An 18437-nucleotide genomic window follows, 5' to 3' on the forward strand; every position below is an offset into this window, starting at 1 on the left:
TACCCCTACACTTGAACCATTGCTTGTCCTCAAGCAATAAGAAATACAAACCAACAATGATTCAAAATTTTGAAAATAAACATATGTGAATAATTCCACTTCATTTCCTCAAAACAGGTAAATAACTATTATGCAATCATTCAACTAGGTTCAAGTACTCATAATATCAAGTAGTGGAGAGCCAATTAAACCGTAATTGTACAAGTCCAAGTCAACTTCTCATCCTTATCCAATTTCACAAGCAAATAACTCACATGATCAATGAAATGTTTCCTAAACCCAGGATCATCTTCTTATTTAATTTAAAGAGGGATTTATTCATAGAACATAGCTAAATATTGCGAAAGTGCCTTTTGACACGAAGATCAACATTTTTAGATGAAAATCGTCAGTTACTCAACACTTCACATTCTCAAGTTGTCTTGACCACTCTTAATTCAAGTACCGTTTTACGCGAAAGTCGATATTTGTAGATGAATATTCCTGGTTGCTAAGTACAAGAACCATTGGAGTGGAATAAATCTTATTTTCTTCTCCTTTTTTTTCTTCTTTCTTTTTCTTTTTTTCTTTTTTGTTTCTCTTTTTTTCAAGGTAAAGGTAATAATTAGCCCCTCAAAAAAATAATCATCAGAAGAGTATTGCAATTATTGACCATATTTATCACTTAACTCATAAAATCAAGTAAAGAGAATAAATTTCATCAAATATGCAAAATGTAGGCACAATTTTCTCCACTTTACAAGACATATTTTCTTATAAATGTACAAATTATAATCACATAATAGTTATTACCAAGTTAAATGATAAAAGAAGTTTTCAAGTTACATATATTTATCTCAAAAGTAGATGAAATTTGAATTATTAATGGTGTGGAACTTGTTGCCCTTTGGATAAAATTGAAAATTTTGAAACCTTTTGTGGCATTTTACAATTTTGGACAAGATTTTGAAAAACTTTTGGTAGAATTTCCACTTATAACTAGACTAAACTCCTTGCCAACAAACCCAAGATTAACAACATTCAAGTGCAAGAAATATTTTCAAGGCATTTGGAATAAGGGGAAACTCTGCAAAAATTTTTGCTGGCAGAGAGTTTAGTCCAGTTATAAGGGGAAACTCTGCCAAAATTTTTTCAAAATCTTGTCCAAAATTGTAAAATGCCCCAAAAGGTTTCAAATTTTTCAATTTTATCCAAAGGACAACAAGTTCCATACCATTAGTAATTCAAATTCCATCTACTTTTGAGATAAATATATGTGACTTGAAAACTTTTTTTCTCATTTAATTTGGTAATGACTATTATGTGATTATAATTTGTACATTTATCGGAAAGTATGTCTTGTAAAGTGAAGAAATTTATGCCTATATTTTGCATATTTGATGAAATTTATTCTCTTTACTTAATTTTATGAGTTAAGTGAAAAATATGGTCAATAGTTACAATACTCTTCTGATGATTATTATTTTGAGGGACTAATTATTACCTTTACCTTGAGTTAGCTTTCCAATGTCGCAAGAATCATCTTATTTGGAGCCCTGTAGACTGAGATATGACCAAAATACCATCGACTAGTCAGAACCCTATTTCAGCTTTCGACAATAGAGTTGCACTTCTGTATTTCGACTTTTTGACTATGAAAACGACTGAACTGGACTTCGATGTCTTCATATCAAATGGAGATCTATCTCTTAGATTCAAATGGTTTAAGAATCACCTCAATCCAATACCTGTAACTAGAGGTGTCAAAATGGGTGACTTGGGTGGGTTTGAGTTGGGTAAAATGAGTAATGAGCATAAGTGAGTCAACCCATTTATACCCATTTAATTAGATGGGTATAAATAGGTAAGTCAAAAAATGAATTGGGTAACCCAATTACCCATTTATAACCCATTTATTTTAACTTTTTTATAAACTCATTTAAATTCATTTTTACAAACTAAATTATCAATTTATACCGCTCTTTGTACCTATCATTAGTTTTAAATATTTACTTATAATGCTCAATAAGCTTAATTACCAATTTTTTTTCATTTATACTCTATGTCACAAAATTACATATTATTTAATAATTGAATAATAAGAATATAAAAATTTGAACTAAGTACTATAAAGGTCAATATAAAAATTTAATCCAAAAATTTTGAACCTCTAACATTTTTTTCATATATAAAATTTAAAATTTCATTTTAGAAAGATAAGAAAAGAGGCTAAAATTTATCATAAATTGGTAATGCTGAAAAATGAGCAAGTTAACAAACTAAGAGAAAATAAAATAATAAGATCAAACCAACAAATAATAATAATAATGAAACAAAAGTAGTTAACATCATGACAAAATGAAAAATTTGAAAAAAAAAAGGGTGGGGGAAGAGAAGAGACTTGAGAGAAGAGAATTTTAAATGGGTTAATTGGGTTTGATGAGTTACCCAATAATACCCATTTAAATGGGTATTATTGGATAACCCATTTATGTTCATATACAAAAATTTAAGATACCCATACCTATCTATTTATGGGCCGGTATGGGTAAATTTAGTTAAGTGGATTGGTTTGCCACCTATACCTGTTGCTCAAGATATTGCTGAAATACCACAAGGTGTCAAAGCTAGAAAACTTTTCTTCTTTTGTTCTTGATTTGCATTTCCTCTCTTGCCCTTCATATCTTCTTTAAACCACTTTAAACTCATCATCAATCATCCAATTATCTATAATTGAATTCTTAAACCTACAAAAACATGAAATTTTGACATTAAAATCCATAGAAATGCAATTTTCACCACTTAAACCACAAAATGCATATTTTCACTAGAATCCTAGTTAATTAGCTAAAAACATGACTAAAACACACCAAAACTAAATAATAAAACACACTAAAAACACGTAAAATATATACTTATCAAGGATGAAGATGGAGAATTTAGAACTCATGTGACAAAAGTTGATTTCTCTCCTATCACTTTATTTCTTATATTGAACCTTATGTTTAGTTGTAATACATGTTTGGTTGTTGTTTACTTTTCATTCATGTGTTGCTAATTTGTATACCCAAGGATGATGAACGATCTATGCTTGTTAGGTGATGTTTCTTGGCTATTTGAGTTTTATCTTTTGCAAGTTATTTAACACTTTTGTTATTACAATAATGATTAACTGTTCATTAATTATGATTGTCAATGAAAGTTGTGATTTAATACTAGCTAATGAAAGTGTTAAACCTAGCGAATATTCTCACATAAATTGGGAAACACCTTTGTGGCTTTATCCATGTGATTTCATAGAATTTAATAAATCTACAACTAGTTTCATATTAATTTAGCAAATGTGAAGTAATTATAGATATGGTTGATATACGCATGAAAGTGGATATCACATACATGTGAAAATTATGCTATAATTAGCCAAAATAATAATAGTCAATTAATCAGTAATATCACTTGCAAAAGTAGATAGGACTGGCATTATTATTGTTTTTACTACATTTATTTCATGATTTGTAGTATAGATTTACTTGCCTTATTTGTGGTAGTTTAATTAATGGAATAGTTTGAATACCATCGATAGTTGACAATCTTTCCTGTAAGATTGATACCTAATATCCCTTATGCTCGACAAATTATTTGTATACTTGTAAAAAATGAGGTATTTAGATTTTTCAAATTTGAAGTGAAACAAAAATCTCGTCACTCCTTATAGTCTCTAGGCTCATTGGTGAACAACTTCTTTTGCAACTGCTAGGGGATGGACATCCCATAATTTTCCTCTTCGCAGATCAATGTTCATTTGTCTTTACAGGACATCACCTTCACAAAGGAACTGAATTTCTTATACACGTTATGAATCATGGAATCCATTTTCTTGCCATTACTTTCCTATGCATCTTTGAATTGTTGCTGGAAATTATTCATGGAGTGTAACTACTACTGAAAATTCCCCCAGAGCCAAAGCCTTATTCAACCTTGCTTCTTGTTTCCTAACATTATATATATATTCATCATTGGATGTATGACACATAATTTGAATTTGAATTTGAAATCGAAATTTTGCATATGTGTCGTGCATCAAACTGTGATAGTGGATATACTTTCAGTATATATAAGATTTAATCTTACTTCAAGTCTGGATATGTTAAATTTGGATTAGTTTTCTATATACTAACAGTATATAAACTGTCAAGTTTGGATAAATGTCACATATGTTGAATTTGAATTTGAAATCTAAATTTTACATATGTGATATTATCCAATCATGATAGTGTATACACAGTCAGTTTATACAAGATCAACTCTTTATGTATTGATGAAATTTTATTATAATAGAAACAATTATCTAGTGATTTGGAATAGAAATGGAGACTGTTACATTATTTTGTTCTTTTTTTTTGTGCCAGTCATGATAAGACTTGGGAGTCACACCAACAAAAACTTGGCAGCCACATATGTCAGACAAATCCGATATTGTTGGCTGTGTCATTACCCTTAAAATTGACCACATGTTTTTGTGGCCCAAAATCTAAGGAAGCCCAATTGTTATATATTCCTAATACACTTGACCAACCTCATTGAGTCCATGGTCGACATGAGCCAGGGCTTTGGAGTTTCACCACTAAGAGCGTTATCTCTTTTTTTTCTTCTTGGTTTTCCCCGTGTAGGCTTCCACACGATAACCACCCTAAATCTAATACCATTTTGGCATCTATTTATCTGTGTTTTAAAACTCTGACCGGATCGGCCGGCTCGACCGGTCGAATCGGGAATCGGCCAAGTGTCCAGTCCGAGTTATGCTAAAAAATCGGGTAAGTAAAAATCCGGTAAAATTCGGTCAAAAATCGGGTTTGATCGGGAAAAACCGGATTTACCGATTCAATCAGCATTTAAAAAAAAAAAACTCAAACTTTTTCAATATTATGTTTTGACCCCTAGATTGTTAAAAATTATTAACATATCTCAAATATTTCATACTTTATCAATATTTTCTTAAAGTTTGGTGTTATTTTTCAATTAAGTCCATAATTTTAATTCTAAACTTGCTAATGCTCATTAAATAATATAAATTGCTACTTGATTGTTCTAATTTCTTTGTATTTTCTTGTTAAATATATTTGAAACATCAAATATATATGAATATACCTTTATTTAATATTAACATGTTATTAGGTATTTTACATATAATATTTTAATTTTTAAATAATTTTTATTTATGACATCATCCGGTTCAATCCCTTTCGAACCTGGTTGAGCCCATTGACCTCTGACCCCTGAGTTTGACCGAGTCGATACCCGGTCCGGTTCTGAAAACATAGCTATTTATGGGACCACATGACGTTATGAACAAACGAAAGTTTACTATGGTAATTGATCAAATCTCATACCATTTCGGTATCTAAACATTTGGACTTCAAAGCAAAAAATTGAATTTTACGCTTTTATGCCTACTGACATATACATGTATGTGTGCGTGCGTGAATGCAGTTTCCTTATGTTAAAATACTTTTCATATAGGATAAAACGTGGATAAATTCGATTTTAAAAAATTCAACGATTCAAATTGTGCCACATCACTTTGTGAGATGTTGTGGCACATAGGGATGGGCATGGGTTGGGTTCTCGCCCCGAACGGCGAATGACTAATCTGACATTAATATATTGGATCATTATTTTTTCAACCCTAATCTGCTCCGCTTGTCTCTGGGTACCCGAGGTACCCAATTCTCAGGTACTTGAAAAAAGGGGCGGGTCATAAGGTACTCGCCCCTATTTGCTGTGGTGGGGGAAACTGGGAATGCACCAAATTTTGATTCTCTACTTCTCCGGGCAGATTGATAGATAGACAGATAGTAGTACTAGTATATGCTACTTTTAGTAAGATATTCCCTCTCCTTGAATATACCAAATGCAAAAGCAAAAGCTGGCCAAGTAAGCAAAGTATGTCACTTCTTTGAAAACAAAATTAATTTGACCAACAGATTAACATTATTTTTCAAGCACAACAAATTTTCAAGAAAAGCTACAATCTCGAAACTGTTTCAATAACATCAAATAGATTTCAAGAACAATTTTTTTGGATCCACTGATGATGAATGATCAACGCTTAGGCTTGCAACTGTAGTAGTTGTATTATCTCACATACTTGTTATCTGAAAAATTCAAAAAAACTTTAACTACTACATATCTGGAAACAAGAGCAGATATTACACCTTAAACAAGAAAAATTGATTATATACATAGTCCAGAAATTATACGTGGTACAGAAAATATTTTAATGAAATTAACCTCCTCCAGTGATAAAAACACTTTAAACTTCATCTTCCTACTAGTTAACTTTTTACTACTCTAATTAAGAAAGGATAATGCAGATCACCTCATTAGTTAACTTTTAATTTCTTAGCCTTCTCTAATCTTCTTAGTTATTCAGGTTACGTGTCACACCATTAAATAGGGCATAAAAATCTCTTCTGCTATATGTAGTTAACTTTTGTATCATTACAGTATATAGGCCTGTTTGGAACCCGAGTTTTTGGCCAAATTTTTTAGCTACTAGTTTTTTACAACTTTAACTACAGGAACCCAAAAAAATTTATCAAATTTTTTAACTTACACACTTTAAAATATCTAATACACAAAAAACTTCCTCTTTTCTTCTTCTTTCTCCCCCACCCCGATCCACCACACCTTATTCGCCGGCCACCACCACCGCTGCCGGCCACCATCTCCGCCGCCGGCCACTACCACCGGCCACCTATTCCAGCGCCGGCCTTCCTTTCTCCCTCTCCTTCTCCCCCTCCCTCTCTCCTTCCCTCCCCTCTCCCCCTCCCCTTCCTTGTCACCCTTTCCTTTCCCCCAGCTGTGATTTGGTCACGGTACAAGACCGCATCTGCAATCTGGTCACTCGATCGGATTGGGCAAATGGGGAGGGGGAAGGGGAGGAGAGTAGGAAAAGGGAGGAGAGAGGGAGAGAGAGATGGAGAAGAGGAGGAGAGAAAAAGAAAAATAAAAAATAAAAAATAAAAATTTGTGCATGCCATGGCTGCTGGTTCTCTGGCTTTGGTAGGGGTGTGCAAAATCGAAAAATTTCGATTTACCGACAGAATTCGAATTGAATTCGAAATTTTCGAAATCGGTAATTCGAAATTCGGCACTGAAATCGAAATTTTCGATTTCGAATTATACGAATTTGGTTCAAATTCGGTAATAGAGTTTTTGAAATCGGAATTTCCGATTTCGAATTCATAATTCGAAATCAGAAATCGAATTCAAAATTTTCGATTTCAATTTCGTTTTATCATATATATATTAATATTTATTTATTTATATATATAATATTTTTTATTTTAATTTCATTTTATAATATGTATATTAATATATATTAATATATATAATAATATTTTTATAATATATTTATGTGTAATAATATTTTTTATAATATATGCAATATAAAATTTATATTATATAACAATACATCTAACAAAAAGAAAAAAAAGGGGAAAAAGGTTTCCGAATTCGGTGAATTCGAAATTTACCGAATTTCGAATTGAATTCGGAATCGAAATCGAAATAGGAACTGGTGAATTCAAAATCGAAATCGATCGGTAATTCCTATGCCAAAATTTGAAAAATTCTGAATTCAAACTTCCGAATTACCGAATTCAAATTTGATGCGCACCCCTAGGCTTCGGGAGGAAGAGGGGGAGGGTGAAAGGGAGTAGAGGGAGAGAGGGAAGCAGAGACAGAGAAGAGGGGAAGAAAAAAAGAAAAAAAATTTTGAACAACGCTATTTTGAACAACGCTATTGGTTCTTCAACGTGGCAGAGATGGCGGGGGAGGGAAGAGGGAGGGGAAAGGAAGAAGAAGAAGAAGAAGAAGAGAGGAAAAAAAAGAAAAAGGAAAGAAAGAAAAAAAAAATGGTAGGACCATGGTTGCTAGGAAGGCAGAGGTAACGGGGGAGGGAAGGGGAAGCAGAAGAAGAAGAGAGGAAAGAAAGAAAAAGAAAGAGAAAGAGAAAGAGAAAAAGAAAGAAAAAAAGGAAAAAAAAGTTTTTCATCTTAAAAAATTTTTTCAAAAAGTTCTACAGTGCACTACAGTAAAATTTTAGACAAACTTTCAAAAAACTCAGATTCCAAACGGGGCCATAATGAAGTAACCTTCTCAGGTGTTAACAATGGCATATGACAGTATTGTTATAGAATTGTAAAACCTAATAAATTGGTTCTTGACTTTTAATTTGTTACTGTAGACTATCATCTATGCAATTTTCATCCAAAATTGCATGATTTGCAGCCATTGATCCTTTGAGATGTAACGTTTTCTAAAAAAAAAAAAAGAAGAAGCTCCAAGTTGTAAAATTTGTACCAATGCTAAATGTGACGCCCCCACTTCTCTTTAAGGCGAACCAAAGATTATCCACGAGACGCCTGCCCAACTCTCGCCAGGATTCGGTACAATTCCAGTTCAAACTTAATACAATAGCTATTATGACAAGACAAAGTAAGAAAGTGCGGATGCTTCCATAACTAAAATCCGATCTTACACCACAAGTGTAAAATACATCAATTTTCCATAATATACAACTACCAAAAGTATCTAGTCGATTATATTTGAAACCCTAACACAAAAGTATACCCCAAGAGTTCCTTCGAGTTTCACTCCATGCTCGTTCCTGTTAAGGAAAACAAATCTATGGGGTGAGCGATTGCTCGTGAGGTCAAAAAACACACATGCAAACACGTTGTCCAAGTAACAATCCCAATCAGCAAGTAAAACAATAATATTCGAGTAATTAACAATTCAAGTGAAATTTAAATAGAAACAATTCAAGGATATGGTAGCTCTCAGGAGCTAATTTCCACTTGTTTTGCCAACCTCAATTAAATACCTTCCCACAATGACACTCTGTCACCTGAGTTGGTATTTTAAGTCCGTAGAACTGCACTTTACTTCACAGGTCCTTCCACCTTACAACCCCCATCGGGCCCGAACTGCGACAAAGGCGCTACTGCATGAGTAGGCCAAGTAAGATTTCTCCAATATATCAAACTTATCATTTCACTCCCATGACTCATCAAGGTTCCCGACCAAACCTATGCCGGCTCGAGTCCCAAGGTCGACCTATGAGTTTGGGCATCCCACAGTTAACATTTATGAGTCGAGGATCCACTCCAACGACGTATGCAGCCATAGCATACTATTTCATTTCATTCAATCCATTCAGTACATTTCAATCCATTCACTTTATTTCAATCAATTCAATCATGATTCATTCATTTCATTTTAATCAATTCAATCATTATTCATTCAAGTGAGAACGAGTGCGGTAAAGTACACACTCGACTCAACATTTTCAAAATCTCCAATCACTAATAACAATTAAGCACGTACAAAGTTCACATACACTTGACACTCACCAATTAATTCAAGGATGTAAAGCACACTCGGTTGTTTAGGCGTCTCCTATGAGATCCTCTTGAAGGTCTCCTTGAGTGCCTCAACAAACAATAATTAACTATCACTCACTATCGCTTAAAAATCCTAATTATCAAGGAAGATTGTACACTTGTACAATCTAAGAAAATACCATGAAATGGAACTTTACTCGCTCAAAATTCAAGATTCAAAAATGGTGTTTAACAACACAAGGAAAAACTGATTTCCTTCATGAATACAAGTCCAAAATGGTCAATTAGTAGTGAAGGATAGGGGAGAGTCTCCAAAACTCAATTTCCGTCAAGTGTAAAAATTTCAGATTTGAGGTACAATTTTTGAGGAATCATATCTCACTCTTCGTAAGTCCAAAATTGAAAAATTTAGTACCGTTGGAAACTAGTTCCAGATTACTAAAAGTTTTTAGAAGACACTTTTCCATGATTCGAAATGGAAGACACTCAAATTTTGGCTTCAAGTTGTTGATTTGGACTCCCAAGACAGATTCGGTGTTGGTTTTTGACAAAATTTGAAAATTCGGAAAATTCACAGAATGCGAATTAGCCTCTGAAATTTGGAACTCAATTAGAGTTACAATCAAGGTTTAAAATACAACAAATAGAACAAGAATCGGAGTTTTGAGTGCCAAGATATAGCAGCTCAAATTTGGTCAAAAATCAAGATCATTGGGCAATTTTCTAGATTTGAAACACAAATTTTGGTGACTTGTTCGTACATCAAAACAGTCTTAGAATGACATCAAAATTAGTACATTTCAACTTCCACATGAGGAATACTTCTCTACCAAATTTCACTTAAAAATTCATAAGGGAAGGTAGTTAACTAAACTACCAAAGTTCAAGGGAATCCGAAGACAAATCTGTCTTCAAGCTTCCGTTTTCCGTTTTTAAACATTTGACCAATGAATTCGACTCAAATCTAGTTCATTTATGAAAAAAAGGTCTAAGAAATATCCAACATACATTTGGTAGGTGATTAACACCAAAAGTTTCAAAATAACAAGTCCCAATTCGAGCTAAGCCATCAACTAGCCAAAATGAGGGTTTTCCATCACTGATACAGTTTCGTAATTCGGCCACAACTCACTCAATTCAACTTAGAATTGAGTATGGTTGGTGGCATTGGATAATAAATTCATAGGGATACAATTTCTCAGAAGAAAATGTTTTAAGATTCAATCCATAGCTAGCTCAAATTCAAGCAAAATTCCACCACCTCACTGTCTCCCTAGCACACCATTGAAATAGGACAGGTAACTTTGAAAAGCTGGTACGGCTCACTCAGTTTAAATCAGGAGATACATTTTATACCGTTAGAAAACTGAAAGTGTCTAGTTTCAAATGCCACAAACAACACTTGATTTTGACATCGGAGCAAAGAGTTATGATCATTTAAAGTTCACTGGCAGAGTACCTCTATACACGTTTTCCAGGTTTGAACATATTTTGAAAATACGACTTTTATCCAATCAAATCAAGTGATTTTTGGTAAAAACTTTTCACACAACCTACACAACATATCTGCATCAAAATCAAGGCAATTTGATCACAAAAAAATCGCACTAAGGTTGCGGCAAGAACAGGGCAGATTCGGCCCTCCATAGCTTTTAACTTTCCTTTGATTTTCTTTCCAATTTTTCAACTTATAACCACTTATCTGACACTTAATCAACAAAAATAACATCCAAAATCATCAGACCAGTCCAACAAGTTCATTGTGGGATTTCATAGAGCTCACTCAAGTGATTTTCAACCAACCAAAACTACCCATATGAAGTTACAAGTTTTTAAGTGCAATTTAACTCACTAAAACTAAGATTTAATGGTTGGATGATTCATTACCTCTTGAGTGAAGAAACTCGGAAATTTTGGCCACTAAAAGCTCCAAGAAAATCGTGAAAATGATGGTCTCTTCCTAGTCCATGTGAATGTCCAAGTTGTTTTGAGTTTGTACGGTGAATTTGAAGTGAAATAGATAGATGATTTGAGTGAGATGATGAAGAAATTTTTGCTCCTTCTTGCCTTGAGGATTTCGGCTGCCTTGAGAGAGAAAAGAGAGAGATGGTGCTGATGCAAAGCTTCTTGGAAAAGCTTGGTAGGTGTAAGCTTTAAGTGCACAAAAGTCAACTCTCCAATAGTGCGCGTACGCGCGCGTTTCGCGCCCGTTTCCTCTCGGGTTTGTTTCACTTGTGTACTAAATCTCTAATGCACTGTTTTAAACACTATTATTATCCACTCTTAGTAGTCTAACAATAATTTCTAAAGTCCTCCAATTAGTCATGCCCGCGAAAACACGAAATTCAGACTTGTGTACGATAAAGCGAAATTTCTAAGAAATTCATATAATGATAGTATAACTAACCAATACTTGAGTACTTAATCATAAAATAACCATTTTAGATAAACCAATAAATAAGTGAATAAATCGATAAAATAAATAAATAAATAAATATAAAAATTTCGAGTTCTCGCATCCTTTCTCCCTTAAGAGAATTTCATCTTCGAAATTATATCTTGATTTGTGAACAGGTTTGGATATTTTCCTCGAATCTCTTTTTCAACTTCCCAGATTGCCTCTTCTAGTCCATGGTTCCTCCAGAAAACTTTCACCAATGGAATCCGCTTGTTCCTCAGTTCTTTCATCTTATGATCTAGAAATTTTGCCGGTTTCTCCTCATAGGTCTGCGCCTCATCAATTTCAACATTTTTCGCTTGCAAAATGTGAGAAGGGTCTGGATGATATTTCTTAAGCATGGACACGTGGAAAATATTATGAATCTGAGATAGACTCGGTGGCAGTTCCAACTTATACGCTACATTTTTCATACGTTGAATAACCTTATAAGGTTCTATAAATCTCGGTTGTAATTTCTTTTTTCTTCCTGCCATCAAACTTGCTTTCAGAGGGGTAATGTTAAGTAATAGTTGATCTTCAACCGCAAATTCCAAGTCCTTCCTACGGTTATCTGTGTAACTCTTCTGACGATTTTGCGCAGTCTGAATCCTCTGGCGTACCAATTTCACTTTTTCATTCGTCTCCTCAATCCAAGGCACTATAGTCGGGTCTAAGATTTTTCGTTCACCTACTTCATCCCAACAAATCGGAGACCTATACTTCCGACAATAAAATGCTTCGTACAGGGTCATTTGAATCGAAGAGTGGAAGCTATTGTTATAAGTAAATTTCATCAATACAAATTCTTCAAGTTCTGGTACATTTTATTCCCTCCAGGGTGTACCGTAAATTTCGATTGGTGTGCCTCTTCCAAAATCTCTTTCTTAAGTCCTTCATCCTTTGGCACTACTATCCGATTCTGAAATCTCAATATACCATTCATTCCCAAGTTAAAATCCGACTTTTCTCCCTTTTCGACTTTTTCCAACCACTTTTGCACTTTAGAATCCTTTTCCTGAACTTCTTTGATACGTTCCACCAAAGTGGAATTCACTATAATATTGTCAAGAATTACTTTCCGCGGTTCAAGTTTAGGATTCCAATAACTAATTTCTTCTAACAAATGCAATTTCTTAATCATCAATTCGGCCACTTGTACTTGACGACTCAAAACATCGGTCACTACATTGGCCTTCCCTGGATGGTACTTTATCGTACAATCATAGTCTTCCAAAAATTCCATCCACCTACGTTGTCTCAAATTTAGCTCGTTTTGAGAAAACAAATATTTAAGACTCTTGTGGTCAGTAAAAACTTCAAACGTTACTCCATAAAGATAATACCTCCATTTCTTTAATGCAAACACTACAGCCGCCAACTCCAAATCATGAGTCAGGTAATTTTCTTCATGTGGTTTCAACTTCCTAGAGGCATATGCTATCACTGTATCATTTTGTATTAAAACATATCCCAAACCTTCCTTGGAAGCATCTGTGTAGACCACAAAACTATTTTTTCCATTCGATAGAACTAGTACATGTGCTCTTGTCAAATGTCTTTTCAACTCTTGGAAACTCTCTTCATACTTAGAATTCCATATAAACTTTCCACTTTTCTTGGTTAATTCAGTCATAGGTCCAGCAATTCTAGAAAAATCGTTGATGAATCTCCAGTAATACCCTGCTAACCCTATAAAATTTCGAATTTCAGTAGAGTTTTCCGATTGTGTTTACTTTGAAACAGTTTTAACTTTGGCTAGATCCACTTTAATCCCGTCCTTAGAAATTATGTAGCCTAAAAATGTCACTTCTTTCAACCAAAATTCACATTTGCTAAACTTACCATACAACTGGTGTTCCGTCAAAATTTGTAAAACAATTCTTAAATGTTTCTCGTGATCCTCCACATTTTTAGAGTAAACTAGTATATCATCAATGAATACCACCACAAATTGGTCCAGATAAGACTTAAACACCCTATGCATTAAATCCATAAAAGCGGCAGGTGTTTTGGTCAATCCAAATGGCATTATTGCAAACTTAAAGTGTTCATATCTCGAGTTAAAAGCAGTTTTGAGTATATCTTTTTCCAAAATTCTCAATTGATAGTAACCCTGTTTCAAATCCAATTTCAAGAATACTACCGCCCCTTGCAATTGGTCAAACAATTCATCAATGTGGGACAACGGGTACTCATTCTTAATAGTGACATCATTCAAGCCTCGGTAATCTATGCACAGTCTTAAACTCCCGTCTTTCTTTTTAACAAATAAGACCGGAGCTCCCCACGGTGAATCACTCTCCTTTATAAAATCCCGTCCTAACAAGTCCTGCAATTGCAACTTCAATTCTTTCAATTCGGCGGGAGCCATTCTATATGGCGTTTTAGAGATATGTGTCACTTATGGAGTCACATAATCTTAAAAGTTATTTTCCTTTCCGAGGGTAAGGATTCTAACTCTTCAAGAAAGACATCTAGGTATCTTTCACTACAGGCGTGTCCTCCAGATTCACTTTATCACTAGGAGTGTTGATAAGAAAAGTCAAGTATCCCTGAACTCCCTTACTTAACATTTTCCTAACTCGGATCCCTGAGATAAGTGTAGATGAGGCTAATCTACCCCTTACATCCAATTTCAGAGTTGTCTCTTCCAGAATACACAATTCTACTATTTTCGTCTTACAGTTTAACTGGGCATTGTAACGGGCTAACTACTCCATTCCTAGGATCACATCATACCCTTTTATCGTTAAACTTATCAAATCGGCCAGTAATCTCCGTTCTCCAACCCAGATCTCACAATCTTTATATACCAAATTAGCGATTAAACTTTGATCCCCAATAGGTATCCTAACCTCCAAATCATAAGGTAACTTAATTGGTTTCACGTCTATTTCACCCATGAAATTAGGATTTACAAAAGAATGGGTTGCACCCGGATCAATTAAAATCTTAGCTAAACGGTGGAAAATAGGGATCGTACTTTCAACCACCTCAGTCGCATCAGGTATCTGTTGATGATCCAGTGCATAAACTCTAGCAGGTACCTTTGGTCGACTTCCTCCAGCACTAGTCTGTTTAGAGGTTGATTTTTCTGGCCTTTGCGTGCTACCTCCTACCATCAGCTTATTTGGACAAGTCGCGAGCTGGTGCTCAGTACTAACACAATGCAAACACTTCCCAGACTTTCTCCAACAATCATTCTCTGAGTGATTTGACTTGCCACAGTAACCACAAGTAACTTGAGGTGTCACTACCGAACCACTAGAAGGTACTCCTCTCGCTTGAACCGGTCCACTATGACCTCCTTTGGATAAATCTCCCCTTGAAGCTCCGGCAGTCTTTATTCCTCCCATTCCTCTTCCCATCTTGGAAGGTTGTGTATTCTTACTAGCCTATCCAGAAGTATGACTGGAAAAACTCCTTTTCCTATTGTGAAAGTCCCTAACTTGCATTCTCGCACTCTCAACCCTTTGCGCTTTCTCTAAAGTCTCAGTGAATGTAGAGATTTGGGCTGCGGCCAAACTCTCCTGGATTTCTACATTAAGCCATTGTACAAACCGTCTTATCCTTTTCCGCTCATTGATCACCAATTCAGGGGCATACTTAGAAAATTTAGTAAACTTCCCTTCATACTCATCTACACTAAGAGTTCCTTGTTTCAACTTGATGAACTTATCCTCTCTCTTCTCTTAGATTAAAGGTGGAAGAAACTTCTCATTAAACTCCCTCATGAAATTCTCCCAAGTCCAAGGGGTTTGAACTCTCTCCTACTTTCCCTTTATCACGTCCCACCAAATACGTGCCACTCTCTCAAATTGAAAAGTAGCAAAATTCACTCACCTATCCTCGGTATAGTCTAAGGCGGCGAATATATTGGTCATCCTCTCTAACCAATTCTCCGCTACCTCAGGATCAGGTTCACCAGTGAATTTAGGCGGGTTAAATTTCAAGAATCTCTCTAATGCTTTATCTTCCTCTCTATCCTGTCCCCCAATTTGGTTAAATGGTCTTGGACCCTACCTTTCACCTAAATGTTCAAGGATATCAGTTATTCTATTAATGGCAGTAGCCACTTAATTACGCTCTATATTTTCTTGTCCTTGGGTCGGTCCAGTTGCCGATCCCTGGTCATCCCCGTGAGATTGGGCTTGTCTAGTCTCTCACCCATGAATTCAACCACTCCTTCGTCCTTCCATAATTCTAATGGTGCCTAGTGCAAAAATAAAAGTGATTACGCGAGAAAATACTTAAAATAATAACCAATCAAGAAACATTGGAAATAACAATAATTTACATTCATTAACACTTCAAAGTTCATACAATCAGTAAGTCATAGGGGAATTACAAAAAAAATATAGCACACAGGTGCAATAAAAGTACTTTTAGTCACCTACGACTAAAGTAAAGTCAAGTGCCTCAAAAGTAGGCCACACAGTCATACAAAATACAATAGTTTCAGCACTAGCATCACCCCAATTAATTCTAACTATATCAGTCAAAAGAGTCTATTACTCTGAATCTAGTCCACAGTAGGGATACCAGGTAGAATCCCCTCCTCAAGATCCTCCTCTGGATCGTCCTCCTGAGCCGGACTCTGGATAAGGTCCATCACCTCATCAACCAACATACTAGTATCTGCTAGGATCCCAGAAGCATGATCTCGAATTTCCTCACCTAACCTAATAAGTCGAGCCCTAGTCCTCTGAAGTTCCTCGCGAGTGACCTCAACAGTAGCCACCTCGCTAGCTAATACCTTCTCAAGCTCGGCAATCCTCTCACCCTGAGCACTCACCATCTGTCTCAGTTCGTCCACCTCCTGAAGTAAGTCCCGGTTGGTGTTCACCAACTGACGACGCTCGTCGTCGAGAACTAGTACAAGGTGGTTCGGGTATGCAAATATCAACCTACACGGACAACGAGGATACCTATCAGCGGGCGAATAACGCATACGGGCTCCTCCATCAAGAGCTCGGTAGGAGACTCTACATGGCCATTTGCATGACCATTCCCATTAGCAACAGGGTTCCCGTTTTCATTCTCCATCCTTGCAAAATAACCACGATTTTCGGATTAGAAACTTAGTCACTAACTCACTCAAATATCATTTAAAGTATGACTAAGTTATCCTATCTCGAATCTTAAGAGTAAGGTTTCCAGTATATCTCCCAAATAGATCTCTAACCTAGCGCACTGATACCAACTGTGACGCCCCCACTTCTCCCTAAAACGAACCAAAGGGTATCCGCGGGACGCCTGCCCAACTCTCACCAGGACTCAGTACAATTCCCGTTCAAACTTAATACAATAGCTATTACGACAAGACAAAGTAAAAAGTGCGGATGTTTCCATAACTAAAATCCGATCTTACATCACAAGTGCAAAATACATCAATTTTTCAAAATATACAACTGCCAAAAGTGTCTAGTCGATTACATTTGAAACCCTAGCACAAAAGTACACCCCAAGGGTTCCTTCGAGTTTCACTCCATATTCATTCCTGTTAAGGAAAACAAATCTATTGGGTGAATGATTGCTCGTGAGGCCAAGAAACACACATACAAGTACGTTGTCCAAGTAACAACCCCAATCGGTAAGTAAAACAATAATATTCGAGTAATTAATAATTTAAGTGAAGTTTAAACAGAAACAATTCAAAGATATTGTAGATCTCAGGAGCTAATTTCCACTTGTTTTGCCAAACCTTCCCACAATGACACTCCGTCACCTGTGATGGTATTTTAAATCCGTAGAACTCCACTTTACTTCACAGGTCCTTCCATCTTACAACCCCCCACCGGGCTTGAACTGCGATAAAGGCGCTACTGCACGAGTAGGCCAAGCAAGATCTCTCCAATAGATCAAACTTATCATTTCACTCCCATGACTCACCAAGGTTCCCGACCAATCCCATACTGGCTTGAGTCCCAGGATCGGCCTATGAATTTGGGCGTCTCCCAGTTAACATTTATGAGTCGAGGAGATTCATTCCAACACGTATGCAGCTATAGCATACCATTTCATTTCATTCAATCCATTCAGTCATTTCAATCCATTCACTTTATTTCAATCAATTCAATCATGATTCATTCATTTCATTTCAATTAATTCAATCATTATTCATTCAAGTGAGAACAAGTGCGGTAAAGTACATATTACTCAATATTTTCAAAATCTCCAATCACTAATGACAATTAAGCACGTAACAAGTTCGTATACACTTGACACTCACCAATTAATTCAAGGATATAAAGCATAAGAGGTTGTTTAGGCGTCTCCTGTGAGATCCTCTTGAAGGTTTCCTTGAGTGCCTGAGCAAACAATAATTAACTATCACTCACTATCGCTTAAAAACCTTAATTATCAAGGAAGATTGTACACTTTTACAATCTAAGAAAATACCATGAAATGGAACTTTATTCGCTCAAAATTCATGGTTCAAAAGTGGTGTTTAACAACACAAGGAAAAACTGATTTCCTTCATGAATACAAGTCCAAAATTGTCAATTAGTAGTGAAGGATAGCGTGCTAAGGCTATCGAATAGCCACACTCGCTCGTTTCCCTTATCGAAAGGGGACTCTCAAGCAAATGAGCCCTATAACTAGTA

This window comes from Coffea eugenioides, chromosome 9 (assembly GCF_003713205.1).
Source record: "Coffea eugenioides isolate CCC68of chromosome 9, Ceug_1.0, whole genome shotgun sequence".
Taxonomy (NCBI): domain Eukaryota; kingdom Viridiplantae; phylum Streptophyta; class Magnoliopsida; order Gentianales; family Rubiaceae; genus Coffea; species Coffea eugenioides.